The sequence below is a fragment of the Hyla sarda genome, chromosome 5 (assembly GCF_029499605.1).
Source record: "Hyla sarda isolate aHylSar1 chromosome 5, aHylSar1.hap1, whole genome shotgun sequence".
NCBI classification, from domain to species: Eukaryota; Metazoa; Chordata; class Amphibia; order Anura; family Hylidae; genus Hyla; species Hyla sarda.
Window position 1 is genome coordinate 100758464 of NC_079193.1, and position 24411 is coordinate 100782874.

At 42.6% G+C, this 24411-nt stretch overlaps 1 protein-coding gene across 4 annotated transcripts in view; it reads left to right on the forward strand.

The window, feature by feature from the left end:
* Nucleotides 1-24411, forward strand: part of RARB (retinoic acid receptor beta) — a 946796-nt gene that overhangs the window by 30643 nt on the left and 891742 nt on the right. Inside the window, exons 1-2 of one of the 4 annotated variants that reach the window (XM_056519995.1) lie at nucleotides 8915-9061; nucleotides 13193-13257. The exons of the other annotated variants lie outside the window; for them this stretch is intronic. The gene's annotated coding sequence lies outside the window, so the exon portion shown is untranslated. Of the gene's footprint in view, nucleotides 1-8914; nucleotides 9062-13192; nucleotides 13258-24411 lie in introns of those variants that run through there. 4 annotated transcript variants of the gene reach the window in all.

Consider the following 24411-nt stretch of genomic DNA (forward strand, 5'->3'; position numbering starts at 1 on the left):
CGGTAGCCCTCCCTGGCATAAACCCAGTCTGATCAGGGTGAACCACTGAAATAATGACCCCCTTAAAGGAGTACTCCGATGCTATTTTTTTTTTATGGTAAACTAACCCTAAAGCAAAGTTATATAACATTGTAAATTACTTACCTTATCCATATCGCTCTTTTCCTGGTCTTCTCCCGCATTTCTCCTTCTAATGGAAGCTGGCTTTTTTTCCTTCAATCTATGACGCTCGACCGCTGTTTCTTCTGCACCGCCGCCATCTTAGCCCGGTGACTCATCGCTCCCATCAGTCACTGCGGGCTGTGCCGGCCTCCCAGCCCGGAATCGGCTACTCCCCCAAAGTTAATGTATTCTGCGCATGCCTACGTTGGCCCTATGCTACTTGCGTAGTGCTGCGCCTGCGCAGTACTACGTTAGCCGCGCGCAACCCCGCTAGCGGTGATGGTAGGGATGGGAGGCATTCTTGTGACACCGCTAGTGCAGTGTTTCCCAACTAGGGTGCCTCCAGCTGTTGCGAAACTACAACTCCCAGCATGGTCAACCACGGTTTTAGGTCCGGTTGTAAAAGCGCATACGGCGCAAAAATGAGCCGACCGGACCGAACGTTTCACTCCGATCGGCTCATTGAAATGAATGACATACGGGAGCGCATACGGTCACATACGGGAGCGCGAGATTTTAGCTCCCTCCTGCCGTATGCGCTCCCGTATGGGACAAAACGTAGTGTGGACCCAGCCTAACATTGTTAAGGTTTTCTGATATACCATCCCTTTTTTTATGATCTATGTCTGGCAATGGTTTAAAAAAAACTACAAAAAGGCAAACAGCATGTGTGAAACTGTCCTTACGCAAAGTAAGACATCACTGATTTATTTTCTGCTTTCTCTATAGCGCCAACATATTTCACAGGATTATATGAAGATTCTCACCATTCACATCAGTGAGTGGCCCAGATTTACTATTGAAAATACAGCACCATTATGGCACAATTTGTGGCAAAAAACAGTCATACATGAGTTTTACAGAATTATCCATTGCACAGAAAAGGGTAATGAACTCGGTAAAATCGGCACGGCTGGACATATTAAGGACACAAGACGTACATATGTCCTGCGCCTTCTCCCACTATATGGCGCTTCACACCCTGGTGGGTCCTGTTTGCGATCAGCAACGGAACCCACGGCTAGTGCCAGACATCGCAGATTGGGCCGATGTCCGGCATGAACCCTTTAGACACTGCAGTCAAAGTGGATTGCAGTGTCTAAATGCGGAAAGCATTCCCGTCTAGCTCAGTGGGCTCATCGGGACTGCAACTAATTTGCATAGTCCCGATCAACTGAGAGGACAGCAGGAGTGGCATTGCAGCCTGGAGCAATCGAGTGCCAATAACACTGAACAGTTTATGCAATCTAAAGATAGCATCTAACAGTCCCCTATGTGGACTTAAAAAAAAAAAAAAGTGTTTGATCTCATTTTCCAAATAAAATGATGTAAACACAAATAAACATAGGTGGTGTCGCTGTTAGGATTTATTTCTCCCTGTGATCAGTCAAATCCAGCCAATAAATCTGCAACCTGTCTAATAAAGCTGGCGAGGGACCGGACTTGCATAAAGTACTGTTGTTTGCCTGCTGATTGAAGTGGAAACGTGCCCTGTGGCGATCCCAGAGCTATCCCCAGGGAGAAATCCTTACAATATATATATATATATATATATATATATATATATATATATATATAGTCATGGCCGTAAATGTTGGCACCCCTGAAATTTTTCTAGAAAATTAAGTATTTCTCACAGAAAAGGATTGCAGTAACACCTTTTGTTATACACATGTTTATTCCTTTTGTGTGTATTGTAACTAAACCAAAAAAGGGAGAAAAAAAAAGCAAATTGGACATAATGTCACACCAAACTCCAAAAATGGGCTGGACAAAATTATTGGCACCCCTAATTCAATATTTGGTTGCACACCCTTTGGGAAAAATAACTGAAATCAGTGGCTTCCTATAACCATCAATAAGCTTCTTACACCACTCAGCCGGAATGTTGGACCACTCTTTCTGCTCCAGGTCTCTCTTAATGGAAGGGTGCCTTTTCCCAACAGCAATTTTAAGATCTCTCCACAGGTATTCAATTGGAATTAGATCTGGACTCATTGCTGGCCACTTCAGAACTCTCCAGCACTTAGTTGCCATCCATTTCTGGGTGCTTTTTGACATATGTTTGGGGGTCATTGTCCTGCTGGAAGACCCAAGATCTTGGACGCAAACCCAGCTTTTTGACACTGGGCTGTACAGTGCAACCCAAAATCCTTTGGTAATCCTCAGATTTCTTTTTTTATCTTGTCCACAGTGCTCTCTGCTGACACCTGATGCCCGTATCAGGAACTGTCCAGAGCAGGAGAAAATCCCCATAGCAAACCTATGCTACTCTGGACAGTTCTTGACACGGACAGAGGTGTCAGCAGAGAGCACTGTGGACAAGACAAAAAAGAAATTCAAAAAGAAAAGCATTTCCTCTGTAGCCTAAAGCTGCTAAAAAGTACTGGAAGGGTAAAGATCTTTTTAAGCCCTTAAAGGGGTATTCCAGGCTAAACCTTTTTTTTATATATATCAACTGGCTCCGGAAAGTTAAACATATTTGTAAATTACTTCTATTAAAAAATCTTAATCCTTCCAATAGTTATTAGTTTCTGAAGTTTTCTGTCTAACTGCTCAATGATGATGTCACGTCCCGGGAGTTGTGCATGATGGGAGAATATTCCCATAGGAACTGCACCACTCCCGGGACGTGAGTCATCAGAGAGCAGTTAGACAGAAAACAACAACTCAGCTTCAGAAGCTAATCACTATTGGAAGGATTAAGATTTTTTAATAGAAGTAATTTACAAATCTGTTTAACTTTCCTGAGCCAGTTGATATATAAAAAAAAGTTTTTGCCTGGAATACCCCTTTAACCCCTTAACGACGCAGGACGTATATTTACGTCCTGCGCCGGCTCCCACGATATGAAGCGGGGTCGCGCTACGACCCCGCATCGCATCGGTCCCGGCGCTCATCAACGGCCGGGACCCGTGGCTAATACCACACATCGCTGATCGCGGCAATGTGCGGTATTAACCCTTTAGGAGCAGCGGTAAAAGCTGACTGCCGCTTCTAAAGTGAAAGTGAAACTATCCCGGCTAGTCAGTCACGCTGTTCGGGACCGCCGTGGTGAAATCGCAACGTCCCGAACAGCTTACAGGACACCGGGAGGGCCCTTACCTGTCTCCTCGGTGTCCGATCGATGAATGACTGCTCCGTGCCTGAGATCCAGGCAGAAGCAGTCAAGCGCCGATAACACTGATCACAGGCGTGTTAATACATGCCAGTGATCTGTGTAAGAGATCAGTGTGTGCAGTGTTAGGCTGGGTTCACACTACGATTTTCAAATACGGCAACCGTATACGGTTTTCCGCAAAAAAACGTATACAACCGTATCCAAAACGGTATGCATAGAGAATGCATTGTAAACCGTATTCCAAATGTTGTGTACGGTTGCATCCGTTTTGCCTCGGATACGGTTTTGCCGAGTTTTCAACCGTAGGCAAAAACGCTGTCGACCACGTTTTTGCCTCCGGTTGGAAAACCGTATGCGAACTGTATGCGGTTCTTTTAACACTGTTGTCTATGAGAACCGTACACAGAATTTCAGAATACGGTTGCACACTGTTTTTCTAATCCGTTTTTGGAGTTGACACATGCGCAGAAGGAATTTCAATAGAACAATAGTAACTTTATTAAATAGCTTGAAAACTAATTCCAACAAAATAGCAAAACCGTTGGCAAAAACGGATGCAAATGGATAGAACCGTACATACCGTTTTGGAACCGTATACGGGGAAAAAACGTGTTTGGACTCATATGGTTGCATACGGTTTTTGCCATACTTTTTTTGGCGGAAAACCGTATACGGTAACCGTATTTGAAAAATGTAGTGTGAACCCAGCCTTATAGGTCCCTATGGGAGCTATAACACTGCAATAAAAAAGTAAAAACAATGTGTTAATAAAGGTCATTTAACCCCTTCCCTAATAAAAGTTTGAATCGCCCCCCTTTTCCCATAAAAAAAAAAAACAGTGTAAATAAAAATAAACATGTGGTATCGTCGCGTGCGTAAATATCCGAACTATAAAAATATATCGTTAATTAAATCGCACGGTCAATGGCGTACATGTAAAAAAATTCCAAAGTCCAAAAAAGCGTATTTTGGTCACTTTTTATACCATTAAAAAATCAATAAAAAGTGATCAAAAAGTCCGATCAAAACAAAAATCATACCGATAAAAACTTCAGATCACGGCGCAAAAATTGAGTCCTCATACCGCCCTGTACGTGGAAAAATAAAGTTAGAAACGTATAAATTTTCCTGCATGTAGTTATGATTTTTTACAGAAGTACGACAAAATTAAACCTATATAAGTAGGGTATCATTTTAACCGTATGGACCTACAGAATAATGATAAGGTGTAATTTGTACCGAAATATGCACTCTGTAGAAACGGAAGCCCCCAAAAGTTTCCGTTTCGCCGTGAATTTTTGGGTAAAATGACTGTCACTGCAAAGTAGAATTGGTGACGCAAAAAATAAGCCATAATATGGATTTTTAGGTGGAAAATTGAAAGGGTTATGATTTTTAAAAGGTAAGGAGGAAAAAACTAAAGTGCAAAAACTGAAAAAACACGAGTCCTTAAGGGGTTAAGGACTCAGAGTTTTTCTGTTTTTGCACTTTCGATTTTTCCTCCTTACCTTTTAAAAAAAATCATAATTCTTTACATTTTGCACCTAAAAATCCATATGATGGCTTATTTTTTGCGCCACCAATTCTACTTTGTAATGACAGTCATTTTACTCAAAAATCTACGGCGAAACAGAAAAAAAAAATCATTGTGCGACAGAATTGAAGAAAAAACTCCATTTTGTAAATGTTGGGGGCTTCCGTTTCTACACAGTACATTTTTCGGTAAAAATGACACCTTCTCTTTATTCTGTAGATCCATACACTTAAAATTATACCCTACTTTTGTAGGTTTGATTTTGTCGTACTTCTGGAAAAAAAATCATAGCTGTGCAGGAAAATTTATACTTTTAAAATTGTAAAACATCATTGACCGTGCAATTTAATTAACAATATATTTTTATAATCCTGACATTTCCGTATACTGCCATACCACAGCATTAATTTTTATTTACACAGTTTTTTTGTTTGTTTTTTCAAATGGGAAAAGGGGGGCATTCAAACTTATCTTTAAATTATCTTTATTAACTTTTTTTTTGCAGTGTTATAGCCCCCTCTAGTGGCTATAATACTGCACTAACTGATCTTTTACAATGATCAATGGTATCTCATAGGATAACATTGATCGATGATTCTGCTGCTTGACTGCTCATGCCTGGATCTCAATTGGCGACGCAGGAGGAAGGTAGGGACCCTCAGTGTCTGCCAGCTGTTCGGGATGCTGCAATTTCTCCACGGCGGTCCCGAACATCCCACGGAGCTAACCGGCAGTAGTTTACTTTCACTTTAGACGTGGCAATCAACTTTGAACGCAACGTATAAAGGGTTAATAGTGTGCGGCCCCGCTGTTGGTCCCGGCCGTTGTTAGAGGTTGTGGCCCCGCATTATAGAACGGGAGTGGACTCTGGGTGTACAGGTACACCCTGAGTCCTTAAGTGGTTAATGGAAGTAATTTACAAATCTGTTTAACTTTCTGGCACCAGTTGATAAAAAATTCCACCGCAGTACCCCTTTAACGCTTCCTGATCAACTTCGTTGAACCATTGTATCACCTAAACACTCTCCCATTTTCTTATCCTACCTTCCTCTGCACCTTCTGTGACATACTGTTTCTCATCCTCTAGAACATGCAGTCACCTTTACATTTCTCTTTGCCTTTTAGCTTATAACTGTATTGTTATCCCCTTTTTGTTTTTTTAACAAATACATTGGGGCCTAATTTATTTATTTATATTTACACTTTTTAAGTCTTTTTGTCTAAAAGTCTGGGGATAACCCATGCTTAGGAAGGATCTGTTCTTGTCTTCAGGCTAAATGGGTATGTTGTGAGATTACCATAATACTGTGGCTAACTTTTTGTGAACTGGTATTTCCTTTTTTAATTTTCTTCTTTGCCTACAAATCCCATAATTCCATTTCCTCCCTCCAACACATCATCCACCCCATCCATTGAAACATAAATGAGCTGCATCCATTCAAAAGACCTCTGGTTTTCAATCAGGATGCCTACAGCTGTTGCATTAGTTGCAGATTGATCTCTCTACTACCAAGCGATCACGCCACCCATTGAAGCAGACAGGCTCCCTGTCATCAGCTGACTAGTGAGTCAGGTCTCGGCCGCATTGCAACCTGGGAAAATCTGAGACAACAGTAATTTTGTATGCTGTTAAAAATAAATATTGGGGGGAAAATCACACAAGAATTGTGAGAAAACCGTCACACACACAGGTACAGACACTATATTATGAACTACACTAACTTTACACATTCCTGAAATACCCCTTTTAAGTCAGAGTTCCTGCTCTCATCATCCGATAATTCGGTCACTAAAGATTGGGGGTGGTGGAACACTCTCTCTCAGGTAGGATGTTTCTGCCTCCAATGAGGTGTGGTAGTGACTGGTGCCACAGAAGTAGAAGTTATTGGCTTTTGTTCAATGGGAGGGTCTACTCTGACAGGATGGACTCGGGACACAGTGGAAGTGACTGTGGCCTCCCGGGTTTGGGGCTGCCACATAGGATGGGGCTGCCTCTTGGAGTGGATGTTTAGCAAAAACAGTATTTCCATCTCCATTATCCACTAGGGACATTTTATTTTTAATTAGATCTGACTTGGGCGCGGTTCTTTCTTTCCCTGCACCAGCCAGTGCCCCTCACCCAAATTTCTTTTTGTTCTGTTAGACTCAATTCCTTAATCCTATCACATAAAGCTTGCCATAATTTTGCAGTCAATCCATTATTGAAGCCAAACTACTTCTTAAAGTCACCTATGGTAGTTTGTCAACATATCTCACTTTTCCCAGGTGACTTATACTCTCCATGTCTAGTCATTCTGTTTTCCGGGGTTCTGGTCCATCCGGACAGTCTCTAGTCAGGTTTCCTCTATTTATCTTATTTCTACCTTGTCCCCTTGATCTACCTCTTCTTCCTCTCTCATGTTGCCGCCCCGACCTCTTCCACCACCGCTATGCTCGGTTGTGGCAACAGGAGTGTACTCATCACACTTGTCATCGTCATCACCACCTGGTTAAAAAAAACATTCACCTTCACAGAGAGGACCTGGACTGGAGGAGGTGGGAAAGGGAGGACCTGTGCTGGAGGAGGCGGGACAGGGAGAACCTGTGCTGGGGGAGGCGGGACAGGGAGGATCTGGGCTGGACCAGGTGGAGACACTTGTATAGGCGGAGAAGTCTGTGCTGGGGCAGAGCAGGATTGATTAATGGTAGGAGAGGAATTTCAGGTTGTGCGGGGCATGGTAGGGCGGTGGCCGTCGTGCATAGCACATGGTGTTGTCCTCTTCATCTAGCAAGGGCCATTGATTTAGAGGCTTACATAAACTACCCTTCTTTTTGTTCTGTTTTTATACCCTTTTCTGTGCCTGCTGCAGCCATTCTTTAGCCGCCGACAGACCCTATCTTCTTTGGTCTTTGGGACCAAAGGATTTAATTTTATCTACAAGGTCCTGGCACCCCTTAACAGTTAATTTCCCATTAAACCCACAATCTCTTTCCCATTTGTGACAGTATTTGACATTATTTGGATCTTTGCTATGTATAAATTTCTTATCTCCCTCTAAAGGAGCAAGTGGAATGTGGCATCAACACAAACAAGTGCAAGCAGATCCCTTACACAACCTATTCCCTATCATGATCTATTCTAGGTGTCTGAAGAGTGAAGTAGAAAACAGGAATAACCCCTCTCGGACTTCTATAACAGACCAAATAGTAAATAAACACGTACACAAAGAATAATAACAAAAGTGTTTCAAAAATAGCAGGAGCAAGGAAAGACAAGTTAACCCTGGGGTTTTCAACAGCTGGAGGAACAAAATGAGTAGAAACCGGTAGATTAGTATAATTCATTCACTTCCTCTGTGAGATTGCAAGCTGCACAGCAGAAAGTGACTGTAGCTTTCCGTAATCTTTTTAGATTACTTGTAGCTACTCCTGTATGGAATCAATAACTCAATATCGCTCTATCTGGTGCCACAATCTTTTTGTTATCTGTCCTGGACAGCAGGTAATGTCTATTTATATTTGGCTACACCCCAAGAAAGCCTCTTCGGCCCGTGTTACCAAGATTATACACGATCAACACAGTGCCTGTGTTCGGCCTCTGTCACTAAATTGTTATACAATCGACAATAGTGCCAGTATTGCAATCTCAAATAAAATTAAAATCCCCTCAAGCAAAGAGAAAGAGAGAAAGAAAAACACAGATATAGATCTATATAGGAAATACAGATATCAAAATATAATTTTACCAACAGTCGCCACATGCGTAAATGTCCAAACTAATAAAATATATTGTTAATGTGCACAGTCAATGGCATAAACGTTTAAAAATACCAAAATCCAGACATGTATATTTTTGGTCACTTTACATGCTAGAAAGAAATAATAAAATGTGATCAAAAGGTCCCATAAAAACAAAACAAAACAAAAAAAAAACAAAAAAAAAAAAAAAAAAATATATATATATATACACTCAGTGGGGGAGATTTATCAAAACCTGTGCTAAGAAAAAGTTGCTGAGTTGCCCATAGCAACCAATCAGATTACTTCTTTCATTTTGCAGAGGCCTTGTTAAAAATAAAAGTAGTGATCTGATTGGTTGCTATGGGCAACTGGGCAACTTTTCCTTTGGACAGGTTTTGATAATTCTCCCCCAGTGTGTGTATGTACGTATGTGCGTATGTTCCAGCATCACTTCCAAACAGCTGAAGATATTTTGAAGATACTTGGAACACGTTACTTATATGTCAACTACAAACATAGGAAAGGTAAATTAACCCTAACCCATCCCCATTTGCGATGGTCTGGGTTTTTGTTTAAAGTCCCATGCAAGTCTATGGGAAATGTATGTTCCAGCATAACTTCGGTACGGCTAGAGATATTTTGATGAAACTTAGTACACATGTTACTTTTATGTCAAATAAAAACATATGATAGTTAAATTAACCCTAACCTACCCCCTTATTAGTTTTTGTCTTAAGTCCCATGGAAGTATATAGAACTTCCACTACCTTACTCCACAAACTCTGCTCTGCATCTCCTGTTGAGTGCGTCAGTCCGGACACACCCCTCCCGCATGCTACACCCCATCTCACAAAGCCACACCCCTTTTATTTTCTACCCTTTTTTGTGCATTCGTCCAGCTTGCCAGTCACGCCCATTTCCACAATACCACGCCTGCTTCTATTTTCGGCCTATAATCACTTCATCACAACTCAGCCCCACCTGAGGACGGTATATGAGTATGAGGACGGGATATGAGGACCTCCTATGTTGCTTTTCCTTCCCCACAAGGATTAGGTAGGAAAAACTGGGCAAGGCCGGGTACTCAGCCAGTGTACTGATAAAAAAAAAACTACAGATCATGGTGCAAAAATGAGCTCTCATACATACCTGTATATGGAAAAATAAAAAGGCTATAGGGTTCAAACTTAAAGAGTACCTTTCATCGAACCATATATTCTAACCTATATCAGATTTTATTCCCTAACTACTCCCAACACCCCTCCTGCTCTTAAATTTTTTTTCTGAGCTTTAAAAACCTCTGTATCATACCTTTCCCCTTGCTCACATTGTGCAAGCTCCCCGCAGGAGAAAGTAAGCGCTCCCCAGCAGGCACAATATCACTGAAGCCTGTGAGAGCTGTGCCTTGTCATGCCCCATGCACTCATATTGCTTCTTTCATTTTTAAATAAGCAAATTGATTGGTTTCTCTGCAAAGGTTTTGATAAATCTCCCCCATAGAGGTTGAGAATTTTAACTACAAGTAAATAGCAATCTTATAATGACATAAAAAAAAACAATATATTAAAAGTTTAGTTTGGTTACAGGTACTCTTTAACCCCTTAACGACGCAGGACGTATATTTACGGCTCCCGCGATATGAAGCGGGGTCGCGCTGCGACTCTGCATCACATCGTGACGGTTCCAGCGCTCATCAACGCGCTCACCCGCGGCTAATACCACACATCGCCGATTGCGGCAATGTGCGGTATTAACCCTTTAGAAGCGGCGATCAAAGCTGACCGCCGCTTCTAAAGTGAAAGTATCCTGGCTAGTCAGTCGAGCTGTTCGGGACCGCCGTGGTGAAATCACGGCATCCCGAACAGCTTACAGGACACCGGGAGGGCCCTTACCTGCCTCCTCGGTGTCCGATCGACGAATGACTGCTCCGTGCCTGAGATCCAGGCAGGAGCAGTCAAGCGCCGATAACACTGATCACAGGCGTGTTAATACACGCCTGTGATCTGTGTAAAAGATCAGTGTGTGTGCAGTGTTATAGGTCCACTGCAAAAAAAAAGTAAAAAAAAAGTGTTAATAAAGTTCATTTAACCCCTTCCGTAATAAAAGTTTGAATCATCCCCCTTTTCCCATAAAAAAATAAAACAGTGTAAATAAATAAAAAATAAACATGTGATATCGCCGCGTGCGTAAATGTCCGAACTATAAAAATATATCATTAATTAACCCGCACGGTCAATGGCGTACGCGCAAAAAAAAATTCCAAAGTCCAAAAAAGCTTATTTTTGGTCACTTTTTATACCATTAAAAAATGAATAAAAAGTGATCAAAAAGTCCTATCAAAACAAAAATCGTACCGATAAAAACTTCAGATCACGGCGCAAAAAATTAGTCCTCATACCGCCCTGTACGTGGAAAAGTTAAAAAGTTGTTATAGGGGTCAGAAGATGACATTTTTAAACGTATACATTTTCCTGCATGTAGTTAGGATTTTTTCCAGAAGTACAACAAAATCAAACCTATATAAGTAGGGTATCATTTTAACCGTATGGACCTACAGAATAATAAGGTGTCATTTTTATCGAAATATGCACTGCGTAGAAACGGAAGCCCCCAAAAGTTACAAAATGGCGTTTTTCTTAGATTTTTTTTCCCGTTTCGCTGTGAATTTTTGGGTAAAATGACTGTCACTGCAAAGTAGAATTGGTGATGCAAAAAATAAGCCATAATATGGATTTTTAGGTGGAAAATTGCAAGGGTTATGATTTTTAAAAGGTAAGGAGGAAAAAACAAAAGTGCAAAAACTGAAAAACCCTGAGTCCTTAAGGGGTTAAGGCTCGAACCGCCCTGTAAGCAAGCGCTGATCTCATAGATTTGTGCTTGTTTACAGAACCTATCAGACGGCTAGATCGTTGGGTGAGGAAGGCCGCTGGAACACTTAGTGGTTTGTGCAGCCCTTTTCAGCTGTCAACCGCACATCCACTATTACATGATGTGCTGCCAAGATTAACAGATTCATCAAACAGCCTGAGCCACTGTGCTAAATCTGACACATTTATAATCTGTCTATTCCAAGTTTGCACTGTCTAAGAATTAGAAATCTGGACCACTGTCTCTGCTGAAGTCTAAATGCCCCACCAATATACAATAGCGGCCCAAACCATGTTTTATTGGGGAACTGACTACTGTCTAATGTGTGTTGTGGCCTCTAAAATCTTACACAATAGATTATATACGGGGAGAGAAGGATTGGATGTTTTGGACTTCAACTGCTCTATGCTGTTCATCTACCGTATATACTCGAGTATAAGCCGAGTTTTTCAGCACGATTTTTCGTGCTGAAAACACCCCCCTCGGCTTATACTCGAGTGAACTCTCCGCCCTCATTGGTCTTCAACCTGCGGACCTCCAGAGGTTTCAAAACTACAACTCCCAGCAAGCCTGGGCAGCCATCGGCTGTCCGGGCTTCCTGGGAGTTGTAGTTTTCAAACCTCTGGAGGTCCGCAGGTTGAAGACCACTGCGGCCTTCGACATCATCCAGCCCCCTCTCACCCCCTTTAGTTCTGTACTCTCCTCCGCTCGGCGCTGGTCCGATGCACCAGGACTGTCCGGTGGGGAGTTCGTCCAGTGGGATAGTGGTTCCGGGCTGCTATCTTCACCGGGGGCGCCTCTTCTCCGTGCTTCGGGCCCGGCCCCAGAATAGTCACGTTGCCTTGACGACGACGCAGAGGTACGTTCATTACTAACGCCCCTCTGCGTCATCGTCAAGGCAACGCCTCTATTCCGGGCCCGAAGCGCGGAGAAGAGGCGCCCCCGGTGAAGATAGCAGCCCGGAACCACTATCCCACCGGACGACCTCCCCACTGGACAGTCCTGCAGCACCGGACCAGCGCCAAGCGGAGGTGAGTACAGAACTAAAGGGGGTGAGAGGGGGCTGGATGATGTCGAAGGCCGCAGTGGTCTTCAACCTGCGGACCTCCAGAGGTTTGAAAACTACAACTCCCAGCAAGCCCGGACAGCCGATGGCTGCCCGGGCTTGCTGGGAGTTGTAGTTTTGAAACCTCTGGAGGTCCTTAGGTTGAAGACCAATGAGGGCGGAGAGTTCACAAGAGGATGATGACAAGAGGATGATGACAAGGGGATGATGAAGGGGGTGTGTGGGATGATGACAAGGGGATGATGAGGGGGGTGTGGGATGATGACAGGCGGTGATGATGAAGGGGGGATGATAACAGGGTGATGATGATGAGGGTCTGGATGATGACGGGGGGGGATGATGTATTTCCCACCCTAGGCTTATACTCGAGTCAATAACGTTTCCTGGGATTTTGGGGTGAAATTAGGGGCCTCGGCTTATATTCAGGTCAGCTTATACTCGAGTATATACGGTAAGTGGAACCTGCATCTATCATATCATTACAGCATATCCTTTTGGTATTCCTTAAAGGAAGACCCACAGAATAGGACTTTTCAAGATAAGCCTCCCTGTGTGTACATGAAAATCAGCACTATTTATGAAAATAATGTAACTTGTTTATGGTATTTTCTGCAGATTTCTACTCTGCAGGCTTTAAATCTAATTTGCAGTTCTCCTAGAGCTGGTGGGCAGAGCCCCCCCCCCCCCCCCCCTCTATACACCTTTTTTGCTTGTCTTGAAGGCACAGAAGAAAGCTGAGTCAATTTAAGAAGAGATGATTCGAGCCGCAGTAGGGACTGGAAGAGGGTATAACTTTGATAACACAAGAAAGAAGTATTTATGTCAGATAAGATATACCGTATTACAAGGTTGTACTGTTGATGTATGCAAAGTTTGTTCTTAACTGGTTTTTATAAACATCAGAGGCAAATTTCTTAACATTCAACTCAAATGTGCCCATACATTTTTATGCAACCAGCATATGTCAAAAGAGTGTGCTTTTGGCATATGCTAGGTCCAAATGCATTGGTATACTGTTTTTCCTGTTTTTTTTTTTTTCCCCTCTTTTTTCCGGCTATACTTTCCTGTAAAGAAAGGCACAAAACATACAGTGTGAGCTCGAAATGAGATGTAAACAGAGGCTCACCTGTATGAAATTGTATAGTCCAATTGTGTTTTCTGTTTTACAATAATACAGTCCAAAGCCCTATCCTATGATATTTACTTTGCAGAATAGATAGACAGATATGCTTTAACATTCACAACTGTAAAGGGGGTAAAACACAATCTCAAAGGAAATTCCTGGCTGGGAGACATCGAGGAAGATTTATTGACGCGATTACACCAGTTTTCTACCTAAAAAATTTGTACCACATTTAAAGTTGCAGGTGTAACTGGATATTCTTAGCGTGTAATGATCACTTAGAACGGTGCTTATATCTTAGTATCCTGCATTATGAGTTTTCTTCCTCAGTGGAAGGAGACTTTAACTAGCAATCTTTGGAAATTATACATTATAAAAACATTTAGTGCTTTTGAACTTAGAACAATTTTAAGTATAACACCCAAATACAGATAATATGTGACATTATTACATGAATGGTACAATTGCAGTAATTGTGCCTGACAGCATTTATTAACAGGCATACTTTGTAAGTATATTTTAAGTTATAGTAAACACACCCATATCATATCAGACATATAAGTTGTGAGAATTGGGGGTTTTAGAACCTGGGTTGTCACTAAGGTCTGTCTCTATAGCTCCATAATAACGGTTTTGTTCGCTCAGATTTGTGCCTTTTCAGTTTATGTTGTTACTCTCTGACAACTGGATATGGTCTCTGAAACCTGTGGTAGCAGACCTTATGGTATTGTGATAGCATTCTCTGTGTATTCCTAGTAAGAAGCTATTAGTAAAATACAGTAGATTTTGCACGGGCTACTACTCTTATGGTGTCAAGCTAGCATACTTCCCTATGTAGTTTGCCACCTCAATAATTGGACTTTAACCCTTTGGGGACCAAGCCCATTTTGGCCTTAAGGACTAGGCCAATTTTTGTTTTGGCTCATTTGTGTTTTTGCGCTTTTTTTTTTTGTGTGTGTGTTTTTGCGCTTTCTAAATTATAGCTACATGCGCCAAAATTAGTGACCCAGTTTTATCAAAGTTTGTAGAGCTTATTTTCCTGTATGTTTGGTGCAACTCCGCTTATTTGCAACTTTTTTTTTTTGTTTACAACCCACCGCTCATCTTGACATCTTGCTCACGTGGAAATTTTTTCACTTTTCACTTTCCAGTGCACCCTGATTTATCAACTGCGACTATCGCAGATCTAGGCGCATCTGATTAAAAAGCTTCAGGAATCTACACCAGCTTGAACCTTGCTTATGTTTCTGCTTTTCTGACTACCTAATCACGGATCATACTGATTTACATCTCCCACATCTATTTACATCTCCCATCTGTCTGCTACCTGTTGCAAGACTGCAACTCTCAGCATGCCCTCACTGTAAGGGCATGCTGGGAGTTGTAGTCTTGTAGCAGGTAGCGGGTGGGAGATGTGCGGGCGGGTAGGAGATAAGTGGGGGGGATGTAAATCAGTGCCCCCGTCATTGAGGGTAGCGCAGAGTGGTGCCAGCCCGGGCTTCTTCAACATACCTCAGCGCCGTGGAGTTTTTTGAGCCCTAATGTAATTTCACATTTCCCGCTTGGTCCCGTGATTGTCCGGGACCGAGCAGCCAATCACGGGATCCGGTAGGGACTAAAACTCTGCTGCTCCGTTATATGTTAAATGGAGCCCGGACTGGCATCACTCTGCAGCCACCCGGGACCCCTGCAGATAGGCTGGGAGATGTGCAGGAGCCGTGCCTGCCATCCCTCAGCACTGCGGTACACACTGAGGGATGGCAGGGACGGCTCCTGTACAACTCGCGGCCCAGCTGCTGGAGTCCCGGCGGCTGCAGTGTTATGTCAGCCCGGGCTCCCTTTGCTGCGGGGCTGCGGAGTTTACTGTCATTACTGCCTGCTTCCCTGGCTTGCACAACTACAACTCCCAGCGTGTCCTTACAGTAAGGACTTGCTGGGAGTTGTAGCTGTGGGGCGGGTGACAAGCTTGTCACCTGCCTCCTGCCATACATCTACAGCTCCCAGCAAGTCCTTACTGTAAGGGGGGGGGGGGGGTAGGTGACAAGCTTGTCACTCGCCCGCACTTACTGTAAGGGCATGCTGGGAGTTGTAGTCGTGTGGGACGGGAGATACGAGTGCGGATGACAATAAATGTATCAACCTATATATTTTTTTTCTCATTTCAGATCAGTGTATCCTGTGGACTACTTCGGATTCGGTGGACTACATCGATGATCGAGCGTTTTTTTTCCTTTCTGTTTAATGTTAATAAAAGGGGGGGGGGGTGTTTTTTGGAGTACATTTTTTTTTTAAACGTGTTTTTTTTTTCTTTTATTTACTTGACAGGCTTAGTAGTGGAAGCTGTCTTATAAACGGAGTCCATTACTAAGCCGGGACTTACCGTTAGCCACAAAAACAGCTAGTGCTATCCCCAGCTTATTACCCCGGTACCCACTACCACAGGGGTGCCGGGAAGAGCCAGTACCAACAGGCCCGGAGCATCAAAAATGGCGCTCCTGGACCTAGGTGGTAACAGGCTGGCATTATTTATGCTGGGGAGGGCCAGTAACAATGGTCCTCACCCACCCTGGTAATGTCAGGCTGTTGCTGCTTGGTTGGTATTTGGCTGAAAATAAAAATAGGGGGAACCCTATGCATTTATTTTTTATTTTTTTTATTTTTTTATATTTAATTATTTATGCAAAAAAAAAAAAAGCATAAGGTTCCCCCTATTTTTATAGCCAAAAACAAACAAAGCAGCAACAGCCTGACGTTACTAGGGTTGGCGAGAACCATTGTTACTGGCCCTCCCCAGCCTAAATAACTCCAGCCTGTCACCGCCTAGGCGAGCCATTTTGACTCACTGGGCCTGTTGGTAACGGCTATTCCCAGCACCCCTGTGGCGGTGGGTACCAGGGTAATAATTGGGGGTTAGTGCTAGCTGTTTTTGTGGCTAGTACTAAGCCCGGCTTAGTACTGGACTCCCTCTATAATACAGCCTCCACTACTAAGCCTGTTAAGTAAAATAAAAAAATAAAACACGTTTAAAAAACAAAAAAAAAAACACTCCCCCAAAACCCCTTGTAAACCATTTTATTAACCTTGAACAAAATAAAACACTAGTCACCATAGTCCTCCAAATCTAAAGTAATCCACAGGATACACGGATCTGAAATGAGAAGTTAAAAAAATAAATAAAAATTAGTTAGTACATTTAGGGGAAAAAAGTGGTAAAAAAATTGAATAAACACATATATGTATCACACATTTTTTTCAAAGCTGCACATTGGTGTTCTGAAGTCATTTATTGGTTTTTGCTTATGTGAGCCAAATTTATCAACCACCGGTGATAGTATGATAAATGTGTCATACATGAGCAAAACTAAAGCAGAAAAAATAATGCCTACAGAGCTTGCTTACCAAAGCAACAATGATAAATGTCCTCCAGTATGTTTAAAATTGTCATTTTCTGACCCCTATAACTTTTTTTTCCCCCCCATATACAGGGATGTGTGAAGGCTAATTTTTTGTGCTTGATGGGACCATTTTTGTTTTGATGGGACTTTTTGATCTCTTTTTCTTAATTTTTTTTATGGTATATGAAGTGACCAATAATGCACAATTTTGGACTTTAGTATTTTTTTACGTGTACGCCATCGACTATGTGGTTTAGCTACTCTTATATTTTAATAGTTCAGACATTTACGCACACGGCGGCACTACATATGGTTATTTTTTATTATTTAATTAAAAAATGGGTAAATTCACTTTTATTAACTTTTTTTTATTTTTTCTTAGCCCTCCCCATAAGGGGCTAGAACATGCATAGCATTGATCAGTGTTATCTGTGCTCTGCTGCTCCAGGTAAGAGCCCTCCCGCTATCCTCTCAGCTGATAGGGAAATCGCGGTTTCCGCGCAATGGTCTCTATCAGCGCTGCTGAGCTGCCAGGACACTATTACTTTCTATTTAGATGCAGCTTTGATCACTGCTTCTAAAGGGTTAATGCTGGGCATCTGCCCAATTGGCCTATTGGCTTGTGAGCACGCTTCAAACCCCACTTTTTTTTTTCAGTACACCAGGCTGTATGAGTGCTCACTTTTTGTGCCATAATCTGTTGTTTCTGTTGGTACCATTTGTGTATTCATTGGACTTTTGATCGCTTTTTGCTTAATATTTATTTCTGAGATATGATGTTTTGGGGTTTGGTATTTTTCACATTTACACCATTTACTGTAGGGGATATATATTGTTATATTTTAATAGTTCAAACAATTATGCACACGGCGATACCAAATATGTTTTATTTTTATTATGTTTACATGTGTTTTATATGGAAATGGGGTAGAAAGGGGTAATTTTAATATGGAAGGGGTCAATGTGTGTTGTTTAAATTTTTGTTAAACCATTTTTATACACTTTATTAGCCCTCTTAGGGGGACTTTTAGGAGGAATTATTCGATTCCACATACAGATCAGTGCAGTTCCATAGAACTCCATTGATCTGTGAGATCTGTGTGTTCATTTGGTGGAGCCATGCATTCATATACATATCCTTTGCAGCTATAGAAGGAGAGGAAAGCCCTCCGGCTAACTCTACAGTGGATTGCCCCCCCCCTCCTGCTTGATCGCATTGCAGGGTAGGGAGTGTGATCCACCCCTTTAGACCACCAGGAATGGTTTAAAGGCCCCTTTAGATGCCTCTGTCAACTTTGACAGCAGCAATCTAAAGGGTTACAAGCTAGCTGCGCCCCCAGCTACTGAAATCAGCTTGGGGCAGCCTGGTATGGAGCGAGCTCCTGACTTTAGCCCGCTCCATACCAAGTGACCCCCATACACCCTGGGCGCCACAGTACTTGTTGAGGGTTGTCAGTCTGGCTCTATTTGCCAGTAGCTAAATGCATGAAACATTCACCTGCCTGGCCCCTGGGATTGCATGTCCCAGGCGTTGGGCGATACGATTTCCATATTCCTGGCCTTGAAATGGCTGCCGCCCTTCAGGATCGTGATATGTGACCTCCACTGGCAGAAGCGTATTAAAGAAAAACTATGAAGAAATTCAGTCATTAAAGTGCTGTACCTACTTTATAATGCCCTAGGCACTTGCCCTTGGGTGCCTAGTGAGAAATAAGCCCTGGATATCGTTGCTGCTGACTGCATTGTCTAATGGTCAAGTGACTGGCATCAGAATTATCTCTGATCCCAGCTGTTGCAACAGTTTGTCAGCTGTAATATTCAGTTGCCAATGGCACAGGCTCAACTCCTAAACCTGAAATATATCTATAATTTTCTGGTGGTAGTGCTGCATATATACAATTCATGTCACCAAGTCCTCTACTATTTGCTGCATCTGCACCAAGGAAATCATTGCTTTTAGTCTGGCTGTTTACACAGCCTCTCACACAGCCAATCTGTTTCTACACTTTAATTAATAACAAGGAGCTACAGTTTTTGGAGTAGTCTGTCTTCTCATTGTTTGGCTGACAAAATGACTAATGTTTAAAGGGGTTCTTCACCATAAGGTGATTTTTAGCAGGGCTGTGGAGTCGGAGTCGAGGAGTCGGACGAAATTTTGGGTTCCTGGAGTCGGAGTGGGCAAATAATGCACCAACTCCGACTCCTACTAAATTTAGATTGGAATAAAAAAAAAAAAAAGGAAGTTTAAATGTCCCAATTCACAAAAAGTTATAATTAATGACTTCTCTACTGTAAGAATAAAGACCAATGCATGCAGTGCCTCACGTAACCGCAAAACGAACATGTTAAGTTACCGTGAAGAAGCATGCGCTTCACTATATGGCACGCAACGCACAATTAGGAGCGGCAATACTTATACTTTCCATAGTGTTGTGTTCTGCTGTTACAGGGAACCCATGGGTAACCTAGCCTCTGACTGATAAGGGATTAAGTAAATATGTTTTTTGCAGGACTAGAGACACTTGTATAAGTGAAGGGAATGAAGGGTCAATAGTTCAAGACTGAAGCTGTAAACCATTGGAAAAACTGCTGCCATTCAGCTAAGGTTATATAAACTTGTAAACTCGGATTGTTAGCTTAAACTTTAAACATGACTATGGGATTCTACTAGGTAAATCATGTTTTATAATAAATGCCCCATCCTGGATCCTCCCACTGTCCTATCTTCAGCAGCAGATCAGCACACAAAAAGAAGGCAGCAGCTTCTGCCCAACTACCTCTCTCTGCTAGAAGAGCTTAGAAGAACTTGGTGGAACAGCTTCTTGGATTGAACTGTAAGTGTTTATAAATACATTTGCATATTAATACAGAGGAGTCGGGGAGTCGGAGTCGGAAGTACAAAAAACTGTGGCATCGGAACATTTATCTACCAACTCCACAGCCCTGATTTTTAGTATGTACCTGCCAGACAGTAATGGACATGCTTAGGAAAAATCTGTGATTGTCTTAGGGCTAAATGGATATGTTGTGAGATTACTATAAAGCTGTGGCTATCTTCCTCTATAACTTCACATTCCATACAGGGATGTGGAATTCCTATCACCCGATGCCCGGGACATGCAGTTCTGGGCACCGGGCAGGTGAATATTTCTGTCCCTTAGGCCTGCTTTGGGCAAGCAGGGCCAGTCCTGACAAACACAGTGCCGCTCAGCAGTCTGTATTGAGCGGCTCCCGACTTCTGCCCGCTCCATACTCTGCAGCCCCCTGCTGTTCTCAGTAGCCGGGGCTGCCGCTCATAACCAGCATGCGGCAATTGCCGCGGCTGGCTATCAACCCTTTAGATCGCGGCATCTAAAAATACATGTGACTGCTCCCTGGGGGCCTAGTGGGGTAGATCGCCTTGTCATTGGTAGAGCCTGGCTGGACTAGGCTCTCTCCATGGGTCGCAGAGCACACAGATCAATGGAGTTCAATAGAACTCTATTGCTCTGTATGAGGAATCTAATGCAGAAGACAGAGGTTACATCTCAAATATGCAGGGGTTAAGACAATAGATGTGGAGAATTCACACTAAGATGGGCCATAAATTGTCCTGCTATAGGAACATAGACTAAATAGAAAAGGGTGAGAGAAAGGGGGCATATTTTTTTTGAGTTTGGAGCATATGTTATTGAAAAATTAAAAGGTATCATTATAGTAGTTAGTTATGGCTATTATAGGGCGAGGAGGAAAAAATGAGTGTAAAAGCGAAAATTGGTTCGGACAATTGGATCGTCATGAGGGACAAGTCGATTTTGCTCTTTTTTAGTCCCGTGGATAAGTAGTTTTTTATTAAATTTCCACACCCCTGCCATAGTTCATTGTTTGTAAGTGTGAGGTCATTTTCCTCCCTCCAACACATCAGCGACCTCACCCATTGAAACACAAATGAGTTGCATCCCATTCAATAGACCAGTGTGTTTTAACCAGGGTGCCTACAATTGTTGCAGAATGATAAAATTATCTCTCTGACCCAGCAGTCGCTCCATCCTTTGAAGCAGGACAGGCTCCCTTTGCACACCTGACTAGTGATGTCATGTCTTGGTAACACTGCAACCTGGGAAAACCTGAGACCTCAGTAATTTTGTATGCTGTTCAAAAGAAATATTGGGGCGAAAATGACAGAAGAATTGCAAGACCACCGTCGCACACAGCTACAGACACTATATTATGAACTACATTAACTTTTCAGCCCCTGTTGCATAGTCAAATAAAAAAATAAATCCTGGATTACCCATTTTAAGCTCTTTAAAAGGGTCAAGCATGAACTCCTTAAGGACTGAGGGCATACTTATATGCCCTGAGTCCGCTTCACGTTATAGCCGGTCGGGCCTGGCTAATAGCGCACGGCACTGATCGCAATGTCGCACGCTATTAACCCTTTAGAAGCGGCATTCAAAGTTGAACGCTGAGTCTAAAGTGAAAGTAAAATGTTGCCGGTTAACTCAGGGGGCTGTTCAGGATCCGAAATCGCGGCATCCCGAACAGCTGTAGGACAGTAGGAAGGTCTCCTTACCTGCCTTCTGGTGTCTGATTGCCAAATGACTCCTCAGTGCCTGAGATCCAGGCATGAGCAGTCAAGCGGCAGAATCATTGATCAATGGTTTCCTATGAGAAACCATTGATCAATGTAAAAGATCAGTTATTGCAGTGTTATAGCCCCCTATGGGAGCTGAGTGAGTGAATAAGTGAATAAAGATCATTTAACCCCTTCCCTAATAAAAGTTTGCATCAACCCCCTTTTCTGTGTAATTAAACATATGTGGTATCGCTCCATGCGGATATGTATGACTATATGAATATATCATTAATTAAACTACACGGTGAATGGCGTGAGCGCAAAAAAACTCCAAAATAGTGTATTTTGTCACATTTTATATCATGAAAAAATTAATAAAAAGTAGGGATCAACCGATTATCGGTTTGGCCGATATTATCGGTCGATAATCGCGATTTTGGACATTATCGATATTAGCAATTACCTTGCCGATAATGCCCCGCCCATCGCCGCCGCTGCTGCCCCCCCATTGCCTCCTCCCATCCCCGGTGTTATAATTACCTGTTCCCAGGGTCCGCGATCCTTCTGGCTCCTGCGCTGTTGCTGTGCGATGCGTAATTACGAGTGACGTCGCCAACGCGACGTCACCGTCAGTACGCACAGTGACAGTGTAGTATGCCGACGGAGCCAGAAGGATCGCGGACCCCCGGGAACAGGTAATTATGACACCGGGGATGGGGGGAGGCGATGGGGCAGCGGGGGTATGTGGGCAGAGGACGGGGGGGAGGTGATGGGGCAGCAGCGGCGGTGGTATGTGGGCAGAGAATGGGGGGGTGATGGGGCAACGGCGGCGGCATGTGGGCAGAGGATGGGGGGGAGGCGATGGGGCAACTGTGGTGGTTAGACCCAGGACAGGCAGGGGGAGAGAAACGGGATGCGTCGGCGGCCTCTGGCACCACAAAAGCCGCTGTAGTTCATTGATTTAAAGCGCCCACTTTAAATCATTGATCTGCAACGGCTTCTGCCCCGCCGGTGGGGGGGGGGGGGCGGGGTTGAAATAGCCGATAACTTATACCGAAATATTGGTATAAGTTATCGGCTACCGGCCTGAAAGGTGACAGATTATCGGTATCTGCCCTAAAAAAAACGATATCGGTCGTTCCCTAATAAAAAGCGATCAAAAAGTCTGATCAATACAAAAATGTATCCACTAAAAAAAACTCACAGTGTAAAAAATGAGCCCTCATACCACCCCGTACGGGGGAAAAATAAAAGAGTTATAGGGGTCAGAAGATTTTAAACGTATAAATTTTCCTGAATGTAGTTAGGATATTTTCCAGAAGTACGACAAAATCAAACCTATATAAGTAGGGTATCATTTTAATCGTATGTACCTACAGAATAAAGATAAGGTGTCATTTTAACTGAAAAATTTACTGGGTAAAATCGGAAGCCCCCAAAAATTACAAAAAAATTTTCTTCAATATTGTCGCACACAGATTTTTTTTTTCCCCCGTTTCGTTGTAGATTTTTTGGGTAAAATGCCATTACAAAGTAGAATTGGTGGCACAAAAAATAAGCCATCATATGGATTTTTAGGTGCAAAATTGAAAGGGTTATTATTTTTTAAAGGTAAGGAGGAAAAAAATGAAAGTGCAAAAACAGAAAAACGCTCAGTCCTTAAGGGGTTAACTGACATGGTGGCCGTAAGTTGTACTGGAGAAACATATTTCTAACTTTTCATACTTTTCCCAGGAGCATCATACTTAACCCCTTAAGGACACATGTTTTTTCCGTATTTGCATTTTCATTTTTTCTTCATCACCTTTTAAAAATCATAACGCTTTCAATTTTGCACATAAAATTCCATATTATGGCTTATTTTTTGCGCCACCAATTCTACTTTACAGTGACATTAGTCATTTTACCCAAAATAAACTTTTATTAGGGAAGGGGTTAAATGACCTTTGTTAACTTTTTTTTTCCACTTTTTTTTTGCAGTGCTATAGCCATAGGGAGCTATAGTACTGCACACACTGATCTCTTATGCTGATCCCTGCAAAGCCATAGCTTTGCATGGATCAGCGAGATAGGGGCTCGATTGCTCAAGCCTGAGCTGTCGGGAAGCGTTTACTTTCACTTTCAGACGCGGCGGTCAACTTTGCTGGGGTTACCCCAAATTTTTCATTTTCACAAGTGGTAAAAGGAGAAAATGTCACCGTAAATATGTAAATACATTTCTTTGGAGTAAGGACATACCCCATATCTGGACGTAAACAGCTCTGCGGGTGCACACCGGTCTTGGAAGAGCAGGAACACACTAAGGAGCCTTGAGCTCCCCCCCGTCGAAAAGCATTACATGGGGTAAATTACTAAAATAGGGTACAGAGGGATGTAAAATGATAAACAGGTTATGTTCCCAGAATGATGACCCAGAGCATAGCCAAAACTAAAAAAATATGCTCACCCCAAACCCTATGCTCTGAATCCTCATTCTGCAAATGTGATGTGTGTGTCCGTCCCTAACTTGTTGCCTCAAATGTGCACCCCGCTCAGGTGGAAAGAGAGAGCTGCAACATAAAAAAGTCCCTGATGATAGTGACTCAGTGACCCATGACCCATTTTGCGGAAATGTCCGAATTATAAAAATATATCATTAATTAAACCGCTCGGTCAATGGCGTGCGCTCAAAAAAATTCCAAAGTCCAAAATAGTGCAAAATAATTCCTATCAATGTAAAAATGGTACCGTTAAAAACTTCAGATCACGGCGCAAAAAATGAGCCCTCATACCGCCCCATACACGGAAAAATAAAAAAGTTATAGGGGTCAGAATATGACAATTTTAAACGTATTAATTTTCCTGCATTTAGTTATGATTTTTTC